The sequence below is a fragment of the Schistocerca serialis genome, chromosome 6 (genome assembly GCF_023864345.2).
Source record: "Schistocerca serialis cubense isolate TAMUIC-IGC-003099 chromosome 6, iqSchSeri2.2, whole genome shotgun sequence".
NCBI lineage: Eukaryota > Metazoa > Arthropoda > Insecta > Orthoptera > Acrididae > Schistocerca > Schistocerca serialis.
Window position 1 is genome coordinate 560,725,357 of NC_064643.1, and position 16,652 is coordinate 560,742,008.

Sequence of the window (16,652 nt, forward strand, 5' to 3'; positions counted from 1 at the left end):
GGGGGGGGGGTCTGTTTTAGACAATTATCGTGCTTTCAAAATCGTTCCCTACGATTTTTCGAATGTCGTATACTCCGACGTAACAAAACTGCTAAACCCCGGAGATAATTACCGTAAAAGGGCAAATTCTAGCCATGGATAACCGAATATTAATATATTACAGTTGACATTATCTGAATGAAAATAGTTACAAGGTGATATTCTGTATCTCTTTGTTTCATCTACCAAGATTTGTGGCCTCATCTCTGAGTGAGAACAGAGAAATGCCAGCTGACTGAAGGAAGGGGAAGCGTTTGTTTTGTGTTGTGTTTATGGTTAGGTGAAAAGGGAAACAAAAAAGTAAATTGATTTTAAAAATATCAACGGTCATACGAAATTTGGTACATTTGCAATCGACGAGATTTTATTAAATGTTCTACTTTATTGTCAAGGTCAGTTTAGATTTGCAGTGTTGCGTGACAGTATTCTGTTTCCTTGCATGCTATGACTGATTTGATACTTTATAATGAGATGTACTGCCAAAAATGCATGTACACGTGCCAAGACAATAAATAACTGCATTCGAAAACATTTGAGTGTTAATTATTTCCATACAAAAGCATTGTGCGTCTCGGAGTTAATTCGAATTTGTAGAATAGGAATCCGTCGGCGTAGAACGTATATAGAAAAGAAGCATTTCAGGGCATTAATGAGCCGTTGCACCTTTGATTAATGCAGCATAATTAAAATGGACAAAACAGACAGCAAAAAAAATATCACTGCGCTCTATAGAAATGCGGACTTAACTTTGGATTTAAATCAATCGTTGGAAACAGTCTCAGTGGGTTGCCGCAAATTAGTTGAACCCCTGTCTGGACTTTATACAATAGAAGTTATCTGTCGAAAGCCATTCCTTACATATTAGTCTTGAGATACCATGTCTCTACAGCAAATAGGACACAATTGTAAGCTGTAACTGCCTCTCCTGTAATAATTGTATCAAGGAAGCGAAAGGTTGTAACTGATGAAACTAAGCATGTTTAGTGTTTATGACCTGAAAACACTTTAAGTGTACAACTTAAGAATCTAAGCTTATCTTCAATATAGTAAGTGATACCACAGGAAATTTTCTACGTACACAAAGTCGCAGATAGACACGACCTTTTTAGAGTAAAGAATCTGGTTTTGATGAATGGCGTACACATTTGAGCCATCGTTTTCTCGTGTATCTGCTGCCTCTCGTCCCCCTCTCCCTCAGACCCTTGAAACGTATCAGTTCCCAATGCTAAAACAGCTAAATGAGTGACGTTACCTCCATCTTTTCAGCTAGTTCTGTGAAACATTTCTTCTTTTTATTATTTTCTGTTGTAATGTGATTCTTCATTGTTGAATTATAAATTTGCAACAAAATTAATTAAAACTGAAAATAGCCCATTGATTACTGTCAAAACTTTTGGAAGGTGCTACCAAACTGCATATTCGAAGCATGCCTATTAATGAAATTTTCTCAGGAACAGCTTCTGCAGGCTGACTTCTTGGTATCTTGTTTCTACACGTTACCATTACTTCTTGTTTATCTCCTAAATAAAGAATTGTTTTTCTTTGCTTGGTCCCCTGGTTTGAAACAAATTGTACGGCATACCAACATTTAAACTGCTTACAATTAGTTCATTTCTCACAGTGCATTGTTATTGACTATATTATCAGTCATTTAAAATATGCTCACATCTTAATTTATGTTTCAGTAATGTTAAAACTGCCCATAAATTTTGAACAGTGACAGACTTGAAATTTAGTAAATATTTTAAACTCAGAATGCAGAATTTAGCTACGGCACCTCCGATTTGTCATATCTGGTGAAATATCTTGGGGAAAGAAACTTGAGTTGTGGGTATTGGTGATTCTGATGCCACACTAGTGTTATGATTGGCTCCATCTTTGACCTATGCAAATGTCTAGGTAAATCTGTGGAAGTTGCTAGTGTGGAAGATCAATGGCTCACCAATGAATTGGGTGCATCATAAAGGACAATGTGTGATCATAATTAGTTTCCTAAAAGTCTAAAGACTGACCAAAACAATTTCAAATCCACATGATTTATGGTGTTTTTGCTGGCATCTGTAGATTAAATTATTTCAAAAGATTACACTAAAGAGCAACAACTAGCAAAGTAAAGCATTGCAGCTTGGTTGGAAGTGTTAATATGAGTGAACACTCCTTAGTGTATTCCAGCAAAATAACTGCTTCAAAATGAAAAAATTAACCTGCTGGTAAAAAAGAAAGAAACATGTATGATTGGATGGCATACATTGATTGTGACACTACTTGGAATTCCGGATTTTCAACAGAAACCTGTAGGTAGGTACTAGATAATACTGCAGGCACAACAAAAAAACAACTACATGTAAGTGTGCTAGGAATGTTGTAACTGAATATTGCTATTAATTCAGCCCAAACATCCCTGGTAGCAGAAAAGTGGTTTTACTGCTGGAGTCCTGTCAAGGTGGCAGATTTCAAGCTGTCACTATCAATTTAAACCCTTGCTTTCGACAGAGTGGCTTTAGACCAGAAATGTCTCAAAGAAATAAATAACATAATTATTAAAAGTATATCCTAGCGTAATACAGTAACATCTAAATAACTTTGCTGCCTCTTGGCATCTTTGATATTGTCACTATAAGTGAAAAGAGCCACGCAGACACTCTCAGCTGTTCATTTGCTATGTAGATAGAAACTAAGTCAGAATGTTGTATTCTTAACAGAACTCATAGAATTGTGCTCCATAGCATAATTGCAGGAGATGTACTGAAATGGCTGCAGGCTCTGAACTAAACGGTCTCACTGCTGGACTTTAACTGTCGGAGTGCGTGACCGCACTGTGTTTTCTTTTGTGCCTGTCAATGAAAGGATTTCCACCTCCACCAGTACAAGGCAGAAACAATGCAGTCCACAGTTAACAGTGTTCCCTTTGGCAGTTGGCAGTGCTGTCAGCACATGAGTACGACATGCAGATGGATGTGGCACAGGAGCGGAAAATGGTCCAAACTTGTGTGTACCATCTGGAGGCTGCTGCCCAGCACCGAGAGGTGGCAGGTGATTGGTTGTAGAGAGAATAAATGTTATTCTTTTACCATGTTAATCATCAGTTCTGTAGAGCATAAACTCGTAGCAAGGAAAGGAAACTAATCCCCTGATAAGGAAATTAATCCTCTCTCCCCTCTGCAGGATGATATCTTGTCACCATAATAGAAAGGAAAGTATCACATGAGCAGATTACATTACAGGAATAAGAATATAATGAGAATGTGATATCAAGTAAGGCTTCCCTAAAATTTGTTAGGTGCCATGCATCCCTTCGTGACCTTCATAAGTAACAATTAATTGCATATTAACTAAGACCCAAACTCAACCATACCAGTCATAGCCAGTACAGTAACTATAACCGATTCACATCAAACCTTTTGATTCTTGATTTCAAAGTTTATGTATTTACAGCTGAGTTAATGTTATAATTTTCCTTCCATGGTATTCTGACAACTGTCGTAGATGTTTTCATCACAGACTAAGTGAGAGAAAGGCTCTCTCCCAACATAGTGATTGGACTGAACATCGGGTGAGGACCCATCTAATGCCAAGGATTTTCTTTAGTGGAAGGACTGAAACTATAAGCAGTCATCTTCATGAGCACAATCAAGGAGCTAGAAGAAAAGAACCCCAGTTCAAAGAGTGACACAAATGGCTTGGAGAGCAATGTGTTAATCATATGCAGCTGCATAACAACATAAAAAGGTGCCATTGATACAGGATGGCACAATGATAAGTCATAAGCTCATCATGGGTCTGAGCTTGGAATTGTATTTTATTATGACATCATTTGACTTATTGCTTTGCTGATTTCTCCACTTCTTTGAATCAGTTTGTGCCACGTATATCCTAAACTTGATTTGTTTGTGATGATTCATTGAGTATAATAAATTGTTAAACAGTAAATCTGTAATTGCAATATACTAATATATTCCTTGATTCAATATGACTCTGTGAAGTCCTGGGTGGATTAGATACAGTGGTCTGAGAGAAGACAACCACTCACTGACAGAGGAAGTTTTAAACAAGAGACAGATACATCAGTAAAACATGTCCACCTGTGTTTGTCTGATGTCTTGTTAGATTCAGCTGCTGAGAAAATTGTGTGTGTGTGTGTGTGTGTGTGTGTGTGTGTGTGTGTGTGTGTGTGTGTTTTCTCATGCAAATCCTATCCTGAAGGACAGCATTCTGGGATGTGGACAGAGTCATCACAACCAGATTTTTTTAGCTTTCCCCTTTATTGGCTTCACCAACTCACAACCAAACTGTAACATTCCAACTTAATTATGGCCTCATAATTCATGACATACTCAGAAAAAAAAAACAGTCAAATATTTGTGATGACAGCCAAGAGGAGAATACTTATTTTGGTGCTAGAAATTGGTTGCCTCTTGCCCCATCTCTTATTGGTTTTACCATCCAATTGGCAGAGCAAAACAAATGTATTGCCAACCTAATGGCAGTAGAGAAATACCACCGTGACTGCAACTGGCTCTGAACTGGACTTTAGCTGGATACCTCTGTGAAGTATTCTAGCAACAAATTGTGACTAGTGTTAATGTAGTTATACTGATAATTAAGTGAATTACTTCTAAATTCTTCCTTAATACGTGCACTGTGCTTTGTGATGGAAGACAAAATCCAGAAGTGACTAATTGGAGGGCTTGGGGATTTGAGTGACAGCAGTCAGAGATGAAGGATTTTAGAACGTAGAAGATTATTTCAAGGGGGGGGGGGGGGGGGGGGGGGGGAGAAAGAAAAAAGAATCGTATGAATGAAAAATTTTTGTCTGCCATTAGGATTTTATTTTGATAGTATGTTCCATCTAGGTGGGAAGTTTAAGTAAAATCAGCTGTAACAATATTATGAAAAGGAAATTAGCTATTCACTGTATAGCGGAGATGCTGAGTCACAGATAAACACACCAAAAAAGACTGTCACAAATAAGCTTTTGGCCAGCAATGCCTTTGTCAAAACTAGACAACACACACACACACACACACACACACAACTGCAGTCTCTGGCAATGGAAGAGACAGTGGCTATATGACTCCACTACATGGTGAGTAGCAATAGCAACTTTCCTTTTCATAATATTGTTACATTCCATCCTGGATTTTCCACTGTTTTGATTTAAAATCAACCATATGTATACCAGAAGCTAAAGAAGACAAATTTACTATAGTCTCCATGCTGAGCAAAAATCTCTTAATCCATTGTCCTTTGCTTAGTGCCTTGATGCGCTCCTAGTAGCCTTCCTTTAGCGTGATATACGTTATGTGTGGTATAAGTTAGTCTGCATTGCTATTCTGTTTTCACATCCATGAATAATCATCCTCTTTTACTGTGTGTACCCTAGATTATGATTTGCAAGATAAGTTGTTACAAACTGTTTATAAGTTATTTTTTTCTTAATGATGGTTAGTATAAGAGCAGAATAAAAAATTTCACCATAGAAGTAAAAGAATTGAAAGTAAGATATTAATACCTGGCGTATCAAAAGATACAGTACAATTTCAATGTGTTGTGGCATCCAAACTAATAAAGATATTCAGACCGTGTTTGGCTTATGTGACAATCTATCTCACAAAGTTTTTATGTCACACAATCAATTGGTACACATACACCTTTGGTGGCACACACAACATACAGTCTGTATTCAGACTCTATCCACTCTCGGCGCAACATCTTTGCGTCAACTGTGACAATGGCAGCAACAATTCAATCCTTTAAATGACTGATGGAGTTGAAAGTCATTTGGTAGACTCTGCCCTTGACCCATCACCACAGAAAGAAGTCCAGTGACGCAATGCCACGCGACCTAGGAAGCCAGGGAACTGGACCATCCCCGCCAATCCTATGATATGGAGACAGCTGGCCTTGACCGTCTTCTACAGTCTGAGCCCATATGGTGGTTCATTATCTTGTTGGTACACACACAAAGAAAACTTGAGTTTATCCCTCACATAAGCCAAACATGCTGAGAATATCTTAATTAGTTTGGGTGCTTTAACACATTGAAGTTTTAGTGTACCTTTTCAGGCAAAGGAACCATAAATAGCTGCTGTGATGGAGAGAGTGTACTCCAGTCTCCATTGCTAAAGGAATAGTATGGTGTTTTATGTAACTGAAGTGTCATTAGACCTTGTTCCAGCTGTGGGCATCACATACAAGCACAGACTGGAAAAGGTGCATAATGTCAGCACATTTGATTAAATCATATTATCATGGATGCTCAGCTCATGGGACACTCCATCTCCAAGGATGTGTGGGTCTTAACATTCAACTTATGCTGTCTCAAGAATGCAGTGTGATTATCTTGATTGCGGGAAACAGGAAACGCTAGTGTCAACCAAGTTGTGCACAAAAACATGTTGAATGCAGGAGGTGCCACCAACTATCATGCATTGTAGCAACCGGCCACAGTGTTATAGATCACTCACCAATTCACTGCCTGGGTAGTACAACCAACGAGCAACATTATTATCCATCTCGTTTCTTAACAGGTACTGGAGAGGTCACCTCACATAGTCACTATGGGATACCTACTGACCACATGTCACAAAGCACAAAGTTTGTCATTGGTGCAGAAACATCTCAATTTCACACTAAAATCATAAAAAAAATTACTGTTGTGGTGATTCACTGCACTCCTGACTCCGTGCAGGTATAATATGAGTACATAGAAAACTACATGAAATAGTGATCCTGATTGGCTACAGGACACCATAAAAGTAGGCGGTAGAGATATTCTCATGTGGGAAATGTTTCTACAGTATGAAAAGGGTTCCCTGAAATGTCTGCCATTTCTTCGAAGTATAAATGGAATAGGAACCTACTGCCCATTATAAATAACTGTTTGTTCACCGAGGGCACTCTGTAGGCAACTTGTAGCTACATCAAGACTATGCACCTCCCCAACGTTCCTTAGTTGTGACAGAACAGTTTGAGGAACACATCATAGACCTTATGATCCATTGGTTTCGTTAATTACAAAGTAACATATGCTGCTGCAAATCACAATTTTCGTTTACCTACATTGTGCAGAACTCCCTAAGAGAACTAATTCCCACTATCAATTGCATTTTTCATGTTTTATGGCATTTTTAGGTGAGATGTTCGTAGTGTTTGAGCTGCTACATTATTCTGGTGCCCTTACTGCAGTATAAAAACACACAGTTTTGTAGTTTCTCAGTGTATCCTTCTCTATAGGTAATGAAAAACTTGGAAAATAATTTTACTGGCTGATTTCTTATGGTTCTCTTACACAGAAACTTCCACATAGGAGGAAGAAAAGAAATTTATAAGTAAATATTATTTCCAAATTCACCATTACCTATAGAGGAATATATGCCAGTAATTTCAAAATTAAGCATGTTTATATAAAAGATACCAACTAATCAGGCTCACATGTCACAATCATCATGGCTAAATATGTCATAATACATAAAAATGCACCTGAAAATGAGAGTTATATCCTGAAATGCATGATAAGGATAGTAAATAAATAAAAATCATGACTGACAGAGCAAACAAAGTCATTATTCTTACAAACACAGGCTTTCACTAACTATTTCTAAACACTCGCACACACACCCATATCCAACCGCACATACACAGACACAAGCAGACATTTGTAAAGGCAAAAGAGTTTCGGCAGAGATGTCAGTCGAGGCAGAAGTACAGAGGCAAATATGTTGTTGAAAGACAGGTGAGGTATGAGCAGCGGCAACTTGAAATTAGCGGAGGTTGAGGCCTGGCGGATAACGAGAAGAGAGGATATACTGAAGGGCAAGTTCCCATCTCCGGAGTTCTGACAGGTTGGTGTTAGTGGGAAGTATCCAGATAACCCAGACGGTGTAACACTGTGCCAAGATGTGCTGGCCGTGTACCAAGGCATGTTTAGCCACAGGGTGATCCTCATTACCAACAAACACTGTCTGCCTGTGTCCATTCATGCGAAAGGACAGTTTGTCGCTGGTCATTCCCACATAGAAAGCTTCACAGTGTAGGCAGGTCAGTTGGTAAATCACGTGGGTGCTTTCACATGTGGCTCTGCCTTTGATCGTGTTCACCTTCGGGGTTACAGGACTGGAGTAGGTGGTGGTGGGAGGGTACATGGGTCAGGTTTTACACCGGGGGGCGGTTACAAGGTTAGGAGCCAGAGGGTAGGGAAGGTGGTTTGGGGATTTCATAGGGATGAACTAAGAGGTTACAAAGGTTAGGTGGATGGTGGAAAGACACTCTTGGTGGAGTGGGGAGGATTTCATGAAGGATGGATCTCATTTCAGGGCAGGATTTGAGGAAGTCGTATCCCTGCTGTAGAGCCACATTCAGAGTCTGATCCAGTCCCGGAAAGTATCCTGTCACAAGTGGGGCACTTTTGTGGTTCTTCTGTGGGAGGTTCTGGGTTTGAGGGGATGAGGAAGTGGCTCCGGTTATTTGCTTCTGTACCAGGTCGGGAGGGTAGTTGCGGGATGCGAAAGCTGTTTTCAGATTGTTGGTGTAATGGTTCAGGGATTCCGGACTGGAGCAGATTCGTTTGCCACGAAGACCTAGGCTGTAGGGAAGGGACCGTTTGATGTGGAATGGGCGGCAGCTGTCATAATGGATGTACTGTTGCTTGTTGGTGGGTTTGATGTGGACGGACGTGATGTCAATTGTATTGTGTCATTAGTTCCATCAAGAAAGATGTGCATATCTCAAACCTAGTTCTGATAAATTTTTGCAAGTTGTCAGTGGTAGTTGAGCTGTTGTGGATCAGAGTAGCTTCCCGATGCTTGTAGTATCTCATGTCATCTGTGCCACAATTTATTACCTTCTGAAGGACTGCAGGGATAACTAGATAAGTTTATCTGATTCAGTGAGTGACTGAAGTGAGATGAAATAAAGGATTACATTGGACAAAGTAGTTGGTAATTGTGCTAGAGAGAGCAGAAAGTGTTGTTTGTTTGAAAAGGTCTGTGGAAGAGAAACTGTTTACATTCATGGAAGAAACGCATGTAATATACATCATTATGTAACCTGTTGACAAGAATGTTCTGCTCCCACCACTATCCGTCAACACCCAACATGCTCATAGTGAACCCTCTCGTGAACGCCTCATAGCACCCAGACCCAGCCTAGCTGATGTCTTCAGTTTCCCACATCCTCCAAAACTTCCTCCCAACACCCCACAAAACCCAGAACCCAAGCACACCCAAAACACTGTTGCTGGCTTTTCCACCAAAACCTCTGTCCCAAGAAAGTTTCAGACCTTCCAAAAGGCCTCACCTTCAGCCCTACTCCCAAGTTTAACAATGTCTAATTTGTCAGTCTCCTGATCCCTACAGTGGAAACATGTATTTGCCACCAGTCCCTCCAACCAAAGCCAGTGGTGACTCTCCCATCCAACCATCCCCTTGTTACCTTCCAGGAACACCTTACCTCCAACTTGGCCTTACCATCCTTACCCAGGTCCCTTCCTAAGAACACTGGCCTTTCAGCAGAAGGAAGGGCAGATGTACACAACCTTAAAACAGTTCCTGACCTAATCATCCTCCCTGCAGACAAAGGTACCACCACTGTCGAAATAAGTCACAGTGACTGCCTGACGGAAGGCCTCTGCCAACTGTCTGACTTCTCCATCTACAAGCTCTGCCAGAGTGATCCCATCCCAGAAGTCCAGCATAACCTGCAATTCTTACTGAAATCCATAGCCGCCTCCCAGGACCTCTCCCCTGAGTCTATCTCACTCTTGGCACCAACAGCTTTCTGCACACCCACCTTCTACATGCTCCACAAACCCAACAATCCTGGACACTCCATTGTAACTGGCTATTTTACTCCCTCTGGAAGAATTTCTGCTCTTGTTGACCAACACCTCCAACCAATTGCCCGAAACCTAACCCCCCCTCCCCACATCAAAAATGGTAACTACTTCCTTCACGGACTTCCCATCATCCCCACCACTTTACCTCCTGGATACCTGCTTGTCACTGTTGATGCCACTCCCCCTCCCCATACAGCAACATCCCTCATGCTCATGGCCTTGCTGCTATCAAACACTACCTCTCTAAATGTCCTTCAGACTCCAAACCCACCATCTCATTCCTTATACACCTTACTAACTGTATACTGACCCACAATTACTGTTTGAAGGGAAGGTATATAAATAAATCTGTAGCACAGCCATGGTTACCCACAAGGAATTTCCTTATGCCAATCTGTTTCTAGACCATCTAGAGGAAACCACCTTAACCTCTCAAAACTCCCAACCCCTAGTCTGGTTCAGGTTCACTGATGATATCTTCATCGTCTGGACTTAGGATCAGGGCATACTGTCCTCATTCGTTTACAACCTCAACATCTTTCCCCTCCGCCTCCTCTGCCCAATGGGCTACCTTCCTGAATATTGACCTCCACCTCTCAGATGGCTCTATCCACACCTCTGTCAACAAAAAACCACTAACCACCAATGGTTCCTACATACAGGCAGTACTCCACAAACCTATGCCACGAACAGATTTTCCATCCCATATATTCAGCTCCAGAGTTCCCACCAGTGCCAAGAATCAGTTGCAAACTGGAGCACGTGAACTGTATCGTTCACCAGATCTTTGATTATCTCTCAACCTGCCCTGAAATGAGAGACATCCTACCCAAGATCATTCCCACCCTTCCTAAAGTGGCGTCCTATCATCCATCCAATCTCCACAACATCCTAATCCATCCCTACGCCACTCCCACTCCCAACCCTTTGCCAAAGGGATCGAGATCTACCCAGTCCACCCACTCGACACCTCCTACTCCAGTCCTGTTCCAGGCTTGTCCTACCACATCGGAGGCTAGGCCACCTGTGAAAGCAACCATGTGCAAACACTGCACAGCTTTTAATGACAGTATGACTACCAACCAGCTGTCCAACAGGACCAAAATCATTGTGAAGAACAAAGTTGACGGTCCAGTGGCACAACGTGTGGCTGAGTGCAACATGCTGAATTTCAGTGGGTGCTTCACAACCAGGACAATTTGGATAATATCCTCCACCACTAGTTCCTCCAAACTAAGCAGATGAGAACTATCCTTACAATACATCCTCCATTCCTGTAATTGTTCCAACCTCAATCACAGGTGACCCACTTTCTCCGCACCCTCCATTCAACAGTTGCCTCTATCTCAGCCCTATCACTCCCTCCCAGTTCACATCCCCATGGCGCCCTCAGTTTGTGCTGCTCCTCATGAACCCAACAATCATGCATTCCATGTCAAGCCCATATATCTGTGCCACCCCTTCCTCACACGTTCCTAGCCAGCAAACAGGCTGCCTCTCTCCAAGCTGTTAGCCACTCATCTCTAGTCCATCTCTCTGCCTCCTGCCACCCAGTTGACACTTCCTCCACCACAATTAGTCAACCTGCCAGAAAATAGTGTTAATCAAGTGAGCACCATGTAGGGGGATAGGGGTGTGTGTGTGTGTGTGTGTGTGTGTGTGTTTTTCCATCATTTTAGTTGTACCAAATAAGGTTACATTCATTTTAGTGGAGGTTGCAGATCAGTATAGAAGGTATTTAGAGATAAGCATGAGCTACTAATATACTTCAAACTTTTAGTTTAATGATCATCATTAGCTGTAGGTATTTGTAATGAGGAGAAACATGAGTGTAAAGGAATTAAAAGTCAAGACAAAAATATAGATCACAAATTTAGAAGCACCCGCTTACCTGTCATTGTAAGTGATAACAGGTTGGGTAGAGAACAGATGGAAATAACACTTTAGTTGAATGTAGCATTTTTAAAATTAGGATTGTGTCGGGACTTCAGAGAAATGCAAGATAAAGGAATTTGTAGGATAATAATCCACAGCCCCACAATGGTAGATCAAGAGAAAAATTTGTTTACTCTTGGCTCACTTTGTATGTCTTCCACAATGAATTTTCACTCCACAGTGGACTGTGTGTTTATTTTGAAACTTCCTGGCAGATTAAAACTGTGTGCCAAAACCAGTAGCCAAATGTGGGATCTATATCTTTCGTAAGCAAGTGAGCTACTGACTGAGCTAACCGAATGATACTCATAACCAGCCCTCACAGCTTTATTCCCACCAGCACATCCTCTCCTACCTTTCAAACTTTGCATAAGTTCTCCTACATACTTTAGGTGGCTAGAATAAGTCCAAGAAAGGATATTGTGGAGAAAAGGCTTAGCCATAGACTAGGGTACTGTTTCCAGAATCAATTTTTATTCTTCAGTAGAATGTGTGCTGATTTAAAACTTTGTGGCCCTTGGAAGGCAGGAAAGGCAGTACTGACAGAAGTAAAAGTAAGCATGTGGGTTGTAAATAATGCTTAGCTCAGATGTTAGCATGGCCAGTTTGAGATAATTGATAATTTTTCTACACATGTGACTTAGTGACTTATTATTTGCTACTCCCCTGCTCCTCCTCCTCCTCCTCCTCCTCCTCCTCCTCCCCCTCCTCCCCCCAGTACACTTTCACCCATTCCAGTTTTTGCTACTATTTGTGATACAAGTACTGTGTACAGATATGCAGTTGGGTGTTCCTCACAGCTTGGTGGTACTCAAAGTGGCCACTACTAATTTGGTAAATCCTGTATGGAAATCTTACAGTTATGGTGCGCTGAGTGGAAGTTTATGTTGCTTGTGCCTTAAACTGGCCCTGGTTGGTAGAGTACGTATTTGCCTGAAAAATCAGAGATCCCAGGTTTGAGGCAAGTCCCAGACCAGCACATAGTTTTAACTTCTATGATTTCTCTATTGTATTTTGAATGCATTTGCTCCACTCTGTTACCTCATTTTTTATCCAGCAGGTGGCAAACATATACTTTCCATCTGCATATTGTAATACCTTCTCACTTCCCTACGTATTACTTGTAATTTGAAATAAACTAGTTGTCCACTTACACTGCAATAATAATGATGAAGATAATAATAATAATAATAATAATAATAATAATAATAATATAATGTCTGAGAAAGGAAAGAAATAATAATAATAATAATAATAATAATAATAATAATAACAACATTGATTACCAAAAAGCTTTTGATAGTGTAGCCCTTTCATGGTTACTGCAAATATTGGAAATATACAAAGTAGATCTTAAATTGATACAGTTTCTAAACATAGTAATGAAAAATTGGAAAACCACACTTAATATCCAAACAAATTCAAATAATATCACATCACAGCCAATACAGATTAAGAGTGGAATATACCAAGGAGACTCATTAAGTTCTTTCTGTTTCTGCCTTGCTCTGAACCCAGTATCCAATATGCTAAATAATACAAATTATGGATATAATATTACTGGAACATACCAACACAAAATCACACATTTGCTATACATGGATGATCTAAAACTACTGGCAGCAACAAATCAACAACTCATCCAATTACTAAAGATAACAGAAGTATTCAGCAATGATATAAATATGGCTTTTGGAACAGACAAATGTAAGAAAAATAGCATAGTCAAGGGAAAACACACGAAACAAGAAGATTACATATTGAATAACCACAGCAACTGCATAGAAGCAATGGAAAAAACAGATGCCTATAAATATCTAGGATACAGACAAAAAATAGGAATAGATAATACAAATATTAAAGAAGAACTAAATAAAAATTATAGACAAAGACTAACAAAAATACTGAAAACAGAACTGACAGCAAGAAACAAGACAAAAGCTATAAATACTTATGCTATACCAATATTGACCTACTCATTTGGAGTAGTGAAATGGAGTAACACAGACCTAGAAGCACTCAATACACTTACACGATCACAATGCCACAAATATAGAATACATCACATACATTCAGCAACAGAAAGATTCACATTAAGCAAAAAGGAAGGAGATTTATTGACATAAAAAACCTTCATTATGGACAATATAATAGAAGGAAACATTCCACGTGGGAAAAATTATATATATTCATTATGGACAGGTAGACAATTTAAAAAAAAAATCTTTATAGAACGAGCAGAAACTAGTAAAATACACAAAGCAATCACTCATATAAATACATTGGTTACACCATTGCAATTTCATAACCACTTCTACAACCCTTTAGATCACATAACATCAACAGATACAAAGAAAGTAAATTGGAAAAAGAAAACGTTACATGGCAAGCACCCGTATCATCTAACACAGCCACACATCGATCAGACGCATCCAAACATGGCTAAGAAAAGGCAATATATACAGTGAGATGGAAGGATTCATAATTGCAATACAGGATCAAACAATAAACACCAGATATTACAGCAAGCATATTATTAAAGATCCCAATACCACAACGGATAAATGCAGACTTTGCAAACAACAAATAGAAACAGCAGATCACATCACAAACGGATGTACAATACTAGCAAATACAGACTACACCAGAAGACATGTCAATGTAGCAAAAATATTACATCAACAACTTGCCATACAATATAAACTAATACAACAACACATTCCCACATACAAGTATGCACCACAAAATGTACTGGGGAATGATGAATACAAATTATACTGGAACAGGACCATTATAACAGATAAAACAACACCACATAACAAACCTGACATCATACTCACCAATAAAAAGAAGAAATTAACACAACTAATCAAAATATCCATACCCAATACAACAAATATACAGAAGATAACAGGAAAAAAAATTGAAAACTACATCCAACTGGTTGAGGAAGTCAAGGACATGTGGCATCAGGATAAAGTTGACATTATACCAATTATGCTATCAACTACAGGAGACATACCACACAATATCCACCAGTACATCAATGCAATACAGCTACATCCAAACGTATATATACAACTACAGAAATCTGTAATTATTGATACATGTTCAATTACTCGAAAGTACCTAAATCCAATGTAATATATACTGTACAGTTAAAAGGAAGTCACACTTGATCAAGGTCCGCATCACTTTCCATTTTTAACCAGTCATAACGTCTGAGAAAGGAAAGAAATAATAATAATGACAACTGACACAGCTAAGTAGTATTGGAGAAAGATCAGTGGCTTTTTCAGAGTAGCTGTTTCTCAGATTATATTCATTGCTATGCAAAACTTAAGGAAAGAAGTAACTTCCACATGATGTTTCAGTACCAAGTAACATAGCTTGATGAAACTTGGATGCTATATAGAAAAGTTTGCTATGGGGTACTACAGACAGTAACTGAATGAAATATAAAATGAGATGAACAGAAATTGCACTTGTATTCAAAGACAATAATAACACCGAAGGCACTGCGATTCATGATAGTCTCCTCTACATTACAAAAGGTGGCACATGGTTCTTAAAAGGGTGTGTGATCACCACAGATGGCAATGCATTCTCTACTGCATGCTCCAATGCTAACCCCAAGGTTGGTAAGCAATTCTTGTGGTAGGGTGTTCCTTTCCTCTACCCTCCAATACATCTCCCCAATGCATCATACATGTACTCAATGGAATTTAAGTTGGGCGAATGCCAGAATGGGCAGGCCAGTACATTTGCGAAATGTCCTCTCATTCCAAGAGCTGCTCCAGCTGCGCTGTGCAATGCTGATGTGCATTGTTATCCATAAAAATACAGTCAAGGTGAATGCATGCCTGAAAATATGCAGTTGAGATAGAAGTAGTGTCACAGTAACATTGACCGATTAGTGTACCATATTCAAAGATTTGAATGTCAGTATACCCTTGCAATTTCTGCTTCCCCACACCATAACACATGAGTCACCAAAATGACCGTGTTCAACAAAGTTCGTGGATGCTTTATATGCCCTCATATGCCAAGAGATGGGAACCCGTAATGCACACAGGAACGTTATCGAACATGATAATTTTGGTGGTATAGGTGCTATAGTGTGGAGGGACATGATGTTTTATGGATGTACTGACATCCAGATCTTTGAACAAGGTACACTCACCAGTTAACATTATTGTGACATTGTGCTTCTTCCTCATGTGCATCTTTTCAGAGGGGCATTTGGCCCTGACTTCCTTTTTATGGATGACAATGTGCAACAAACAGTGCAGAAAGAGGAGCCTGTGAAATGAGAGGATATTCTGCGAATGGACTAGTCTGCCCATTCCCTCGACTTAAATTCCATCAAGCACATGGGATGCATTGGGGAGCCACATTGTAGCACATCCACATGCACCAATGACCATCCAGTATTCGTCAACAACACTGACTGAGAAACGGAACACCCTACCACAAGAATTATTTAGCAAGCTTGTGGCCAGCACGAGAACATATTGCACAGCATGCATTGCTGTCTGTGGTGATGACACATCCTATTAAGAATCATGTGGTGCCTTTTGGAATGTCCAGGGGGCCACCATGAATCACAGTGACTTCACTGTAATTATTGCCTTTGAATAAAAGTGCCCTATCTGTTTGTCTCATTGCGTATTTCTATCAGTTACTATCTGTACTACACCATGGTGGTTCTTCACTCCAGTGTGCAGTACACGTAAGGGATAAACAGTACTCCATTGACAAACTTTCAGGGGTTGGTATACCTTCTGAGTATTTTAATATGAGGAATCCATGGTCCCCAGCGGCTCATTACAGAGTTATCGCA

General features: G+C 39.9%; 1 protein-coding gene across 3 annotated transcripts in view; it reads left to right on the forward strand.

Annotated features, from left to right (window-relative positions):
* Positions 1-216: 216 nt before the first annotated feature.
* The window catches only part of LOC126485127 (probable phosphorylase b kinase regulatory subunit beta), a 188,420-nt gene continuing 171,984 nt past the window's right edge, over positions 217-16,652 (forward strand). For 2 of the 3 annotated variants that reach the window (XM_050108765.1, XM_050108766.1), the window contains exon 1: positions 217-431. The gene's annotated coding sequence lies outside the window, so the exon portion shown is untranslated. The remainder of the gene's footprint in view (positions 432-16,652) is intronic. The other variant, XM_050108767.1, reaches the window with a different exon arrangement.